Source organism: Mytilus galloprovincialis, chromosome 5 (assembly GCF_965363235.1).
Source record: "Mytilus galloprovincialis chromosome 5, xbMytGall1.hap1.1, whole genome shotgun sequence".
In the NCBI taxonomy this organism is placed as follows: domain Eukaryota; kingdom Metazoa; phylum Mollusca; class Bivalvia; order Mytilida; family Mytilidae; genus Mytilus; species Mytilus galloprovincialis.
In genome coordinates, this window is record NC_134842.1 from 86,614,248 (window position 1) to 86,625,018 (window position 10,771).

General features: G+C 33.2%; 1 long non-coding RNA gene across 1 annotated transcript; it reads right to left on the bottom strand.

The window, feature by feature from the left end:
• Positions 1–588: 588 nt before the first annotated feature.
• Positions 589–3,937, bottom strand: LOC143076605 (uncharacterized). Its single transcript, XR_012978720.1, has 2 exons — positions 3,660–3,937; positions 589–1,760 (listed from the first exon to the last, which is right to left on the bottom strand). It is a non-coding gene; the product is annotated as an uncharacterized LOC143076605 (long non-coding RNA).
• Between the last annotated feature and the right edge of the window lie 6,834 nt (positions 3,938–10,771).

Sequence of the window (10,771 nt, forward strand, 5' to 3'; positions counted from 1 at the left end):
GTACATTGACCTTGCGTTTCGTCTACATAAAACTCATCAGTGATAGTCAGATCAAAATAGTAAGGAAGCCAAACAAGTACAAAGTTGAAAAGCTTAAAAGACCTGTCTTGCATTGCTTTCTTCGGATAAATCAATCCTCGTTGTTTATTTAATCGGTTTTTTTATTTGCAACAGTAGTGTTTTATCTACCTGTTTATGTCAAGAATATGACAGTTGTCATCCATTCGTTTGATGTGTTTGAGCTTTTGACTTTGCCATTTGATTAGGGATTTTCCGTTTTGAATTTTTTTGAAGATCAGTATTTTTGTTATTTTACTTTTTATTCGTTCTGAAAACACATAATTTAATTATCTTTTGAAATATAACATTTTATAACCCTTCAATTACGGTGTTTAAAATTTGTATAACCAAGCATATAGAATACCGACTGTAATTAATCATTTGTTAGCCATCAGTGTGGAAATTAGGGCTTGATTGTAAATGATGCAACTATCAATCTGATACCAAATGACATATATTTTACCTTGTGTAGTGGTTAAATATAAGTATCGACAGGACAAGTGTTAATAACTCAAAGAAACGAAAGTATAGGTATATGTTTCTTTTTTATTAATAAGGAATTCATAATAGTAACAATGAACACAATATTAAGAGACTTTTTTACACCGTTAAATTGATAATATTTGATATGAAAACGATAGTATTGATGCAAATAACGTCAAAAAATGTGAATGATATCGATTCAGCCAAACTTCTTCTTCCTTGAAATTAAAATCATCACCAGAGACACGAACAAAGTGAGCGAGTTGGTATATATTAACATGGTTAACATTTGAAAATAGTTATATCATGGTAAAGCGAGTATAAGTAAACAAACGGAAACGAAAATTCGCTCCTTTTATCGTAAGATTTAGTACAGATTGTCCCTAGTAAAAAAAATAGAAAAACTAAGTAAGGACAGTAATTGCTGTTTATTTCATATTTGGTTAAAAAAAAAATCCCTTGGTAAATTTTGGTCTATAGCAAGACGTGCCATCCATTATCACTGAACTAGTACACATTTTTTAGGGGTCAACTGAAGCACGACTCCGGATGCTGGATTTTTTTTGCTACGTTGAAAACCGATGCTATTTTGTCATTTTGCTAAGCTTGGTCGGGTTGTTGTCTTTTTGACACATTCCCCATTTCCATTCTCCATTTTATAGGGGAAAAAATTAAACTGTTAAATGTCTATAAAAAATATTTCTACACAAAAACCCACACACCTACACCAAAACATAACACACACACACAAATTGTTCAAATGGTTGTTAGCACTCGATTAATGTTATTAGAATTAACCTAAGAAAATGAATATATTAATCAATCTAAGATCCAGGAATTTTTTTATAAATTCTTCACAGAATATAATCCAATGGAATTTCATATTTCGTTAATTTTGATTATCAAGACAATCCTGAAAAATGAATTACTAATCGAGCTATGCACATTATTAAACAATGATACTAAATGTGTTAGCAATGTTTTAAAAAGTAGTGAAAGTCAACGTTACAAATCCAAATAAAATTCATGTATTGTTTATTTCTAGTCTTCCGTTAGGATGACATGTCTAATGTCACTTGGTCTGAGTCGTACCCGTATTACTAAGCAGATGACACATACAACAGCAACACATGATCCTACGAACACTGCGATTATTATACCAAAAATAGTAGCATGGCTGTGTTTCTGTTCCTCGTGGCTTTTAGTTTCTGTGTTTTCTGAAGAAAAACAATATTATTATTATTGTTATTTTATATGTATCTGGGAACAGTATGTAAATATATGTGTACATGATAGGCATCGATGCAAATGTGAGGTTATACGTAAATCATAATATATAAATACACAAACAGGTAAACAATATACATTAAATGTGTTTTAAATTGAACTTTCCATTTAAATGTGTTTTCCGTTGCACATTCCAGCAGCGCCTGCATACGGAGTATATATCTCCGAATTGATACACTATCCCCGTGTTTGACTTTCCTATTATGGTTTCATTGATAGAAAGTTGCTGCTCACAAGAAAGCTATCAAAACTAGAATTTCAAATGGTGTAGTTGAAATCATCCCTCGTAAATTTTACTGACACAATCACGAGATTGTTGACCGTTATGGAATAATCATTTCACAGATGATATCGGATATGTTCCTAACGTCTAACTACAATCCACTTCCTTTTTCATGAATGTGACTTACCGAATAAGAATATTTGTAATAACATAATCAACATGACGGGTGCAACATATGGAACAGGATCTGTGTACCCGTGTGGAGCACCTGAGATCACCCAAAGTGTTTGTGCGGTTCGTTTTGCTGAGCGTTTAGTTGTTTATGTTTATTTTCGATCTATGAGTTTGACGGATCCTCTGGTATCTTTTGTCCCTCTTTTACACCTTTGATTGTGATTCCGCTAATACGTTTAACCCCGCCTTATTTTTATGTTTTTGGTAACAAATCAGTAGCCTGTTATTCAGTGGTTGTCGTTTGATTATGTGTTACATATTTGTTTTTCGTTCATTCTTTGTATATAAATTTGGGCGTTAGTTTTCTCGTTTGAATTATTTTACAATGTCATTTCAGAGCCTTTTATAGCTGTCTATTCTGTACGGGCTTTGCTCATTGTTGAAGGCCATACGGTGACCTATAGTTGTCAATGTATGTGCCTTCGGTCTTGTGGAGCGTTTTATCATTGGCAATAATACCTCATCTTTTTTTATATTATAACCTTTATCTGTTTTAAACAATTTGCCTCATTCGTAACTTTTGTTTCTACTGTCTTTCCATTTTTGTGTCTATTATTTACTTTTTTTATGTTTCATTTATTGCATCGTTCATCATGTTTGAATATTTTCGGTATCTTTATCTGTTCTTTTTCCATATCGACCACCTACAGATTAAATTTTACAAAGTTTGGTATCGAAAACATAACAATAAAAACAATCGTTTTTCAGAAGACAAGAGATGTCTAAACATACTTTGTAAGGAGACTAATAAAAAAAAGTTTTTGACTTTTTAAACCGTTCATATGAAGACATTATCCTTTAAAGAGCCCCATTGTTGGCAAGGAAGTTGAAATTCCCGACATTGTATTCACACATTACCTGTTACAATTGACAAATATTTTTTTTTAAATTAATGATTGAGGATTGTCTTGATAATCTAAAGACATAAATTTGAAACTTAAGAAACACAAAGATCCTATGAAGAATCTATAAAAATAAAATCTGTATACAGCACTGAAAAATTAATTGCTGTTAAAAATAAAAGAGCAGAAATCTTTTGACAAAAGTTGAAATACTTTTGCCATTTTTTTTAGTGAATGATCAGATATTTTTACATGGTATATGTGTACATAAATTAGTAGAAATAGGCATGCAGTAACAGATGCAATCCATTTGCATCCTTTTCCGTCTTTTATTTTCTCCTGAGTATGGCATGTGGCTAAACCAAAGCCTATCATATCGTTAAAATTATTCCCACTACACAAATATTTCGCGCGCAAACATTTGTTGAACCATGAACAGTCACGTCCGTTCGGACTGTAACAATTCCCTGGTAATTTGATGTAAGAAGTCATTGGATTATTTGTTAACAAGTCTCCAGAATTACACTCACAATTACTATAAACAGGTCCTTCCGCTAGTTCATATAGTTCTATCATACACTGGTTCCAGCAATAAAGTGGTGGTGTTCCATCTGCCATCGTGCGACAAACGTGATGATAATTGGAATTCAACTTTATGTATACATTGGTTTGACATGTTGCATATTGGTACTTCTTATAGGATGGTTTTAAAAGAACGCACGCAACATTTCCGCTTGGTCCAAGAATTGGATAACAACTACTGATTACGTGACTAAAAACGCTTCCTAGAATTATAATTTTCAACGCACCTCTTATTGTCTCCATTTTATAAATGTGTTTACTAGTTCATGCATCATCTATCACCATATTTTTAACTTTACATTGGGTAGGTGAAGGTAGATCTGTGTTTTTAATAGAAAACATTATAGAAGTATGACTAAGCAATTTATTAATGTTGATAAAACGAAACGAATATCATTTACCAACGATGATGATGTTTTTTTCTAATTGGTTTCAGATTTCTACATGCACAATTCATCAGATTTTATATATGCTCTTTTACCAACTCGATATATTAAATTGTACTACATCCGTGTTTATTTTGATAGATTTAAGAGGCGTTGTGCATCAGTAGATGTAGTAACGATATTGAATTAAAATAACAACGAAAGAATTCATTGTATCCTGTTAAGTTCACTTATTCTAATATGCTTTTTTTTGTTCAATTGAATCAGTAATGTTTCACAGGATTGTCTTGCAGGTAAATACTTTTAAGAAAGGAAATTCAATTAGAACGAGTATAGAGAAACGAAGATAGAGAAATATAATTCAGGTTACATTCTAAGATTGACAGACAACCCTAAAGCCAGAAGAGCGTCAGTAAAAATAAAATTCACATAAAACTGTAGATGGAGTAAGATGAACCTCATTATACTTTGACGGATAGGGTTATGAATATCAAAACCCTCATCAACGTTTCGTTCCCGAGGGTATGACCAGCCCAGTAGTCAGCACTTCAGTGTTTACATTAAATTATTGTCATTTTCATGAATTTCCTGTCGACAAAACTTTGAATTTTTCGAAAAACTAAGAATTTTCTGAAACTAGGAGTAGATTACCTTAGTCGTATTTGGAACAGCGGTTTTGGAATTTTGGGTCATCAATGCTCTCCAACTTTGTACCTGTTTGGCTTATTAACTGTTTTGATATGAGCATCACTGATGAGTTTTGTATAGACGAAATGCGCGTCTGGCGTATTAAATTATAATCCTGGTACCTTCATGACCTTTGATAACTATTCTAACTATTTCGTAGAACTTGCATTTAATAATTCAAGTCTAAACATGCATGCACTTTTCAGCACTTGGCGTTAAAAAAACAACAATAAATCAAGCAACAAGGTTAATTGGTAAAACAAAAGGTGTGCTTGAGAATGTGTCTATTTCAATGTAGAAACCGGATAAGTCTAAATTTCGATAACATATATCACTATCGTACATATCAATATTATTCTTGCTGTAAAATGTAACATATCTATTGTATTATATACTGTAAACCAACTAATTTTCGAGACAGATTTAATTTTGCGACTTTCGCAAGTAGAAATCGTCGCGAACTGGTAAAACTTGGAATGTATCTTTGTAATTAAATCGCCGCGCAATGGGCTAGAAAGGACTAAACGTGAAATGAAGTATCCACGGAAATAAGTTGGTTTACAGTATGTATATCCTTGCTATAAATATAATTATCTTACCTCCTATAGAGGGGATATGATTGGTTAACGGACTACACGTGGTGACTCTATATATTTTGTATAGGGTGCCCTAAGCATTACATGGTTATCTACCATATAGGGTTAGCAACCATATGGGGTAAGTAAGGAGTTACTTCCCTTTCAAAACAAAAAAGAAATCTGAAAGGTTCAAACAGACGACGAAACTGATATTAAACGATTGAAATACATTCATAAAACAAATTTAAACCTAACACGTTGTTATTGTTGGCATTTGTTTTTTTTTTTTTTTTTTTGTATAGACAAACAGAAGTAGGTTCTTATACATGTTAAAAATAAGTATTAAAAACGTAATCACTTTGATAGGCCGATAGTTTAAATATCACATGTGAAGACAGTCGGTAAGACAAATTCGTTACACGGTGTGCTAGCGATCTAATACGATATCTCTGGGGACAGTAAATTCCATATAGCGATTCAAGCTTCGCCCTCACCCCGTATGGAATTTACTGACCCCATATATATCGTATTAGATCATTAGCATACCATGTAACTAATAGTAGCAAAGGAAAATATCAAAAATATCAAAGGAAAATATCAAAAATGACATGGAAAGATATATGACAATAAAAAAAAAACAGGTGGACGCATGAAAGATATAGTTTTATATTTATTTTTATTTACATGTACGTTTTTGTTTGGGTCTTTGTTAGAATTATTTTTTGTTCGATGTAGGTCACATTCATGAAAGGGAAGGGGATTGTAGTTACGACGTAAGGAACATATCCGATATCATTTGTGAAACAATCCATAACAATCAACCAACTCGTGATGGCGTCCGTAATATTTACGAAGGGATCATTTCAACTTCACCATTTGGAAATCTTGGTTTAATAGCTTCCTTGTGAGCAGCAACCTTCTATCAAGAAAATCATGATATGAAATGCAAGCATGGGAATAACGTATCAATTGGGATATATATACCCCGTATACAGGTGCTGCTTGAATGTTGCTACTTAGAAAAGGAAAGTTCACAATTGGAAAGCTGAAATCATCTCTTTTGTCGTAAAGTTTTGTTTTCAACCGACCCTATGATGTATGTTTGCAGTTTTTTTTTATTCTGAATCACAATTATGTCTCATTAACCTATTATGTTTGTTTGAGGTACTTCACCAAATTTGTTAATTTACCGTAACTTCAGACATACATTATACGAACGTTAGAATACCTGCATGTTGGGTTCCGTTTTAGTTAAAATGATTGACATGAATTATATTAATTAGTGAGTTGTTCTGTCACTTGTTGGATATTTTTCTCTATTTTAATTTTTCGATTAGTTATTTTATAAATGTTTTTAATTTCTTATTTACTTTTGAACGTTTGTAATGAATTTGAGGTCTATCTGGGTTTTTTTTTTAAATATTTTGGTTTCGAAAATCGCTGAAAAAGATATGAATGACCTGAGTACACTTTCCAAGCATTGTAATTGGTACCGAAAATGTGATCTGATCTCATCAGTGTTGCTGATGTATATACAAACCTAGAATAATTATAATTCAATAGGTCATACTCGGTGGAAAGAAGAACAGGATTGTGGTTACAGCAATTGAAACATATTTTTCCTCATTTGGGATATCACATAACGGTCAACCAACTAATGATGGTGCCCGGAGGGACAATTTCAATTGATCACTTCGAACTCTAGGTTTTATAGCTTCTTTATGAGCAGCAACCCCCTATCAAGGAATTGTTAATAGAAAAACCAAGTCCTGTAGTTTTGATTTATTTGGGAGATGTATACTCTTTAGTATGAAATATCATTTAACACAATTTTCTGTATTAAAATAAAACGTTTTGCACATGGGTTACACAATTATCTCGATATGTTCACATTCATCTACAACGATTGATGTCTACTATTTAAAATTCCACATAGAGGACGACTTATTAAAAAAGAAGATGTGGTATGATGGCCAATGAGACAACTCTCCACAAAAGACCAAATTACACAGACATTAACAACTATAGGTCACCATGTGTTGAATGCATTCAACGTTTCAATCATTGTTGCGATCTAGCTGCATGATGTTAAATCTAAACAATGTTTAAAAACCCCTTACAATACTAACTTAATTTTATTTCTAAGAAAACATGCAACATCTTTATTTCTATTTTGCAAAAATTGGAACATGAAAAATTAGGCCAAAAATATAAGCCCTTTCAATATTATTTTGGTTATTTATGTCGCTGTGATTTTGTCTTTATATATCACATATCCCTTCTACTTTTTATCCTTTAATAAATGAAACACGATTTGATATCTTTGTACTAACAATATATTGGAATAAAAGATATACATGAATGATTTTACACTCCTCATTTTTTACCCTTCATAGCTTGCTGTTCGGTGTCAGCAAAAAAATCCGTGTTGAAGACCGTAGTTTGATCTAAAATGGTTTACTTTTTACAAATTGTGACTAGAATGGAGAATTTTCTCATTGGCCCTTTTACCACATAGTCCCATATCTATAGAATTCCAAAAAAAGAAAAAAGCTACATGGAAGACATCGTGCGAATTTCGCAAGTAACGATAATGTGTGTGAACTTCACGCAGTATCGATCTTTTTACTGAAATATCATTTCGCTCAATATAAAGACATTAAAACTTTATAAACAGATAAAAAGAAAGATGACAGACCGTTTGTGGAATTGCAAAATGTTTCCCCATATATTCAATATGTCTAACCTGAAACGCGTCCATATATCAAAATGAAACGTTCTTTTTGCCACTTTGCAATAATTGTTTATTTGAGGAAGTTAAAAGACAAGCAACATTATCATGTTATAACTTTACAATACAATCCAATTAAAACCTGGCAGATGGAAAAGTAAGCAGATATTGCTTCACATGTGACACTTGTCGTGTTAAAAAGCATTTTGGAACACATGATTATGTGTTGTTTGTCATGTCTAAAGCCCTAGTCCCTCTAGACTACGATGGCACAACGCTCACCGCGATCTAAAATAAATATAGATCATGGTGAGGTCACGGTATGAGCGGCATGAAAATGATTTTCTTTGTTTTTAACGATGCTGCTGCGTCCTCATTACGCTTCTACAACGATCTTGCGACGCTTATATCACGCTCTCACCACGCTAAGTCTGCAAAATCACTACGATTATCACGATCTTACTTCGACCATTCAACGATTTATCCGATTGCAACACGATCTTACTACGCTTTTTCTGCAATTATAGCACACTCTTATCACGATCTTACTACGCTTTTTCTGCAATTATAGCACACTCTTATCACCATCATACCACGTTCATGACGCGATCTAACTACGCTCTCAGCAACATCATGTTCCATATAAATACTGTTCAATTCATTCTAATTCTCTTTAATCGGTAAAATTTTCGAAAACAACACTGTCATGCCACAAAAATGTACGATAACTCGTGGACGGGATGGTAGTGGTAGAGGGCCTTTGATACGAATCCTGATTCGGTAGAGATCCCTTACTGAAAAAATTAGCCTCCTGCAAACATTTGCTGCAAGTCTGCTGCGAACTTGCTGCAGACTTGCAGCGAACATAGAGTCCGTGTTTGCGGCGTGTTTGCTGCAAATACGCTGCAGGTCTGCTGCAAACAATTTACCATGCAAATGAGTGTTTGCCGCAGACTTGCTGCAAACATTTGTATGCAAATGAGTGTTTGCTGCAGACCTGCTGCAAACATATTTATGTAAATTAATCTTTCTCCTGCCTGTTTGCTGCAGACCTGCTGCAAACATTTATATGCAAATGAGTGTTTGCCGCAGACCTGCTGCAAACATATTTATGCAAATTAATCTTTCTCCTGTATGTTTGCTGCAGACCTGCTGCAAACATTTTTATTTAAATCAATCTGTTATACACTTAACCAATGTCATATGTTGTGTACACATCATTTAAGTCGAACAGACCAATTTCACCTGAATCTCAACGTACTGATAGTCCATCAAGATCAAATGACGATACCGATGTGTCAAACATAGTTGAGATGTTGGTGAAAAGAGATCAAAATTACATACATACAAACAATCCCGGAGAGCTTTTATATATGTATTGCATGTGACAAAGGCAATGAGCATGGTATTCGTACTATGAACGTAGTCAGGTCGGAAGAAGAGCGTGATGCGGACAGCATGGGCGTTCTAGAATCGTACTATGGTCTTAAACAGCTTCGTGTAAACGTGGTATAGTCGTAGTGGAAGCTTGGTTGGGTCGTGGTGAAAACGTGATGATGGCCATACAAACGTCGCTGTGAGATTGTAGCACAGTCTCCCCGTCTAGAATCTCGCTTTCGCCACGATGGTATAGCGACCTTTGCGATATGACCACACAATCCTACTGTGCTCGCACTTCGCTTCTACTAAGACCTGATTACGCCACGACCACACAACGATTGTTTTGAAAATGAGGTTTAAATGGCAGATTTGTTTATTTTGTTGTTTCGGTTTGGTTATTGACAACTTTCGAAGACTCAGGATGATACATAGAAGATCAATATATTGTTGATATATATACACAGCCCTATTGTCTATGCCCTCTTACTCTTTTTGTCATTGGGTTTCTGGTTGATTGATGTTTCCCTTACCTTTTATTGATAAATGATCTGTCGATTAGTGATAGATAATTCAATAGTAGGAAATTGGGGCTTGATTGAAAATGAGACAACTATCAACCAGAAATCAAAATAACGTAGATTTCACCATGTGCGTTGCCTAAATGTAAGTATCGAAAGGACAAGTGTTAAGAGCAATCGATATGTTATTTATTGATTAGGAAATCAATAATAGTAACGATGAAAACAATATTTTGAGATCTTATTACAGTACTAGTGTTAAATTGATTATATTTTCATATGAAAATAAACGTATTATTATGTTTTATATAAACATATAAATAAAAAACAACCATCAAAAACAAATGTGGATGATACAGCTAACCTTCAAAACAAAGTCCTTGTTTAAAATGTGTCAGTAAAAGTTTTAAGTAACTGTTCGGGGGAATATCCCCCACATCATAATATAGGTATTGCGTTCATTGGAATTAATAACATCACTGGCGACAGGTGAACGAATAGGGAAACATTAAAACGATAAAAACGATAAAATTGAACATAAGTTTAAATTAAAAATTGTCCCTAGTAAAATTGAAATATATAAATCTAAATAAAGGCATTTATTGCTCTTTATTTAATATTTTTAAAGTAAATTTCGGGTCTATATTTAGAGAATTCTTCGTATGTTACAACATGATGATAACTCGTATTGCCAGATAGATAATTTACACTTATAGGTTGATATTATCATATTTCAAAAGAAAAGTATCTTTAAAACAAAAGCCAAATTATAAAGTAACA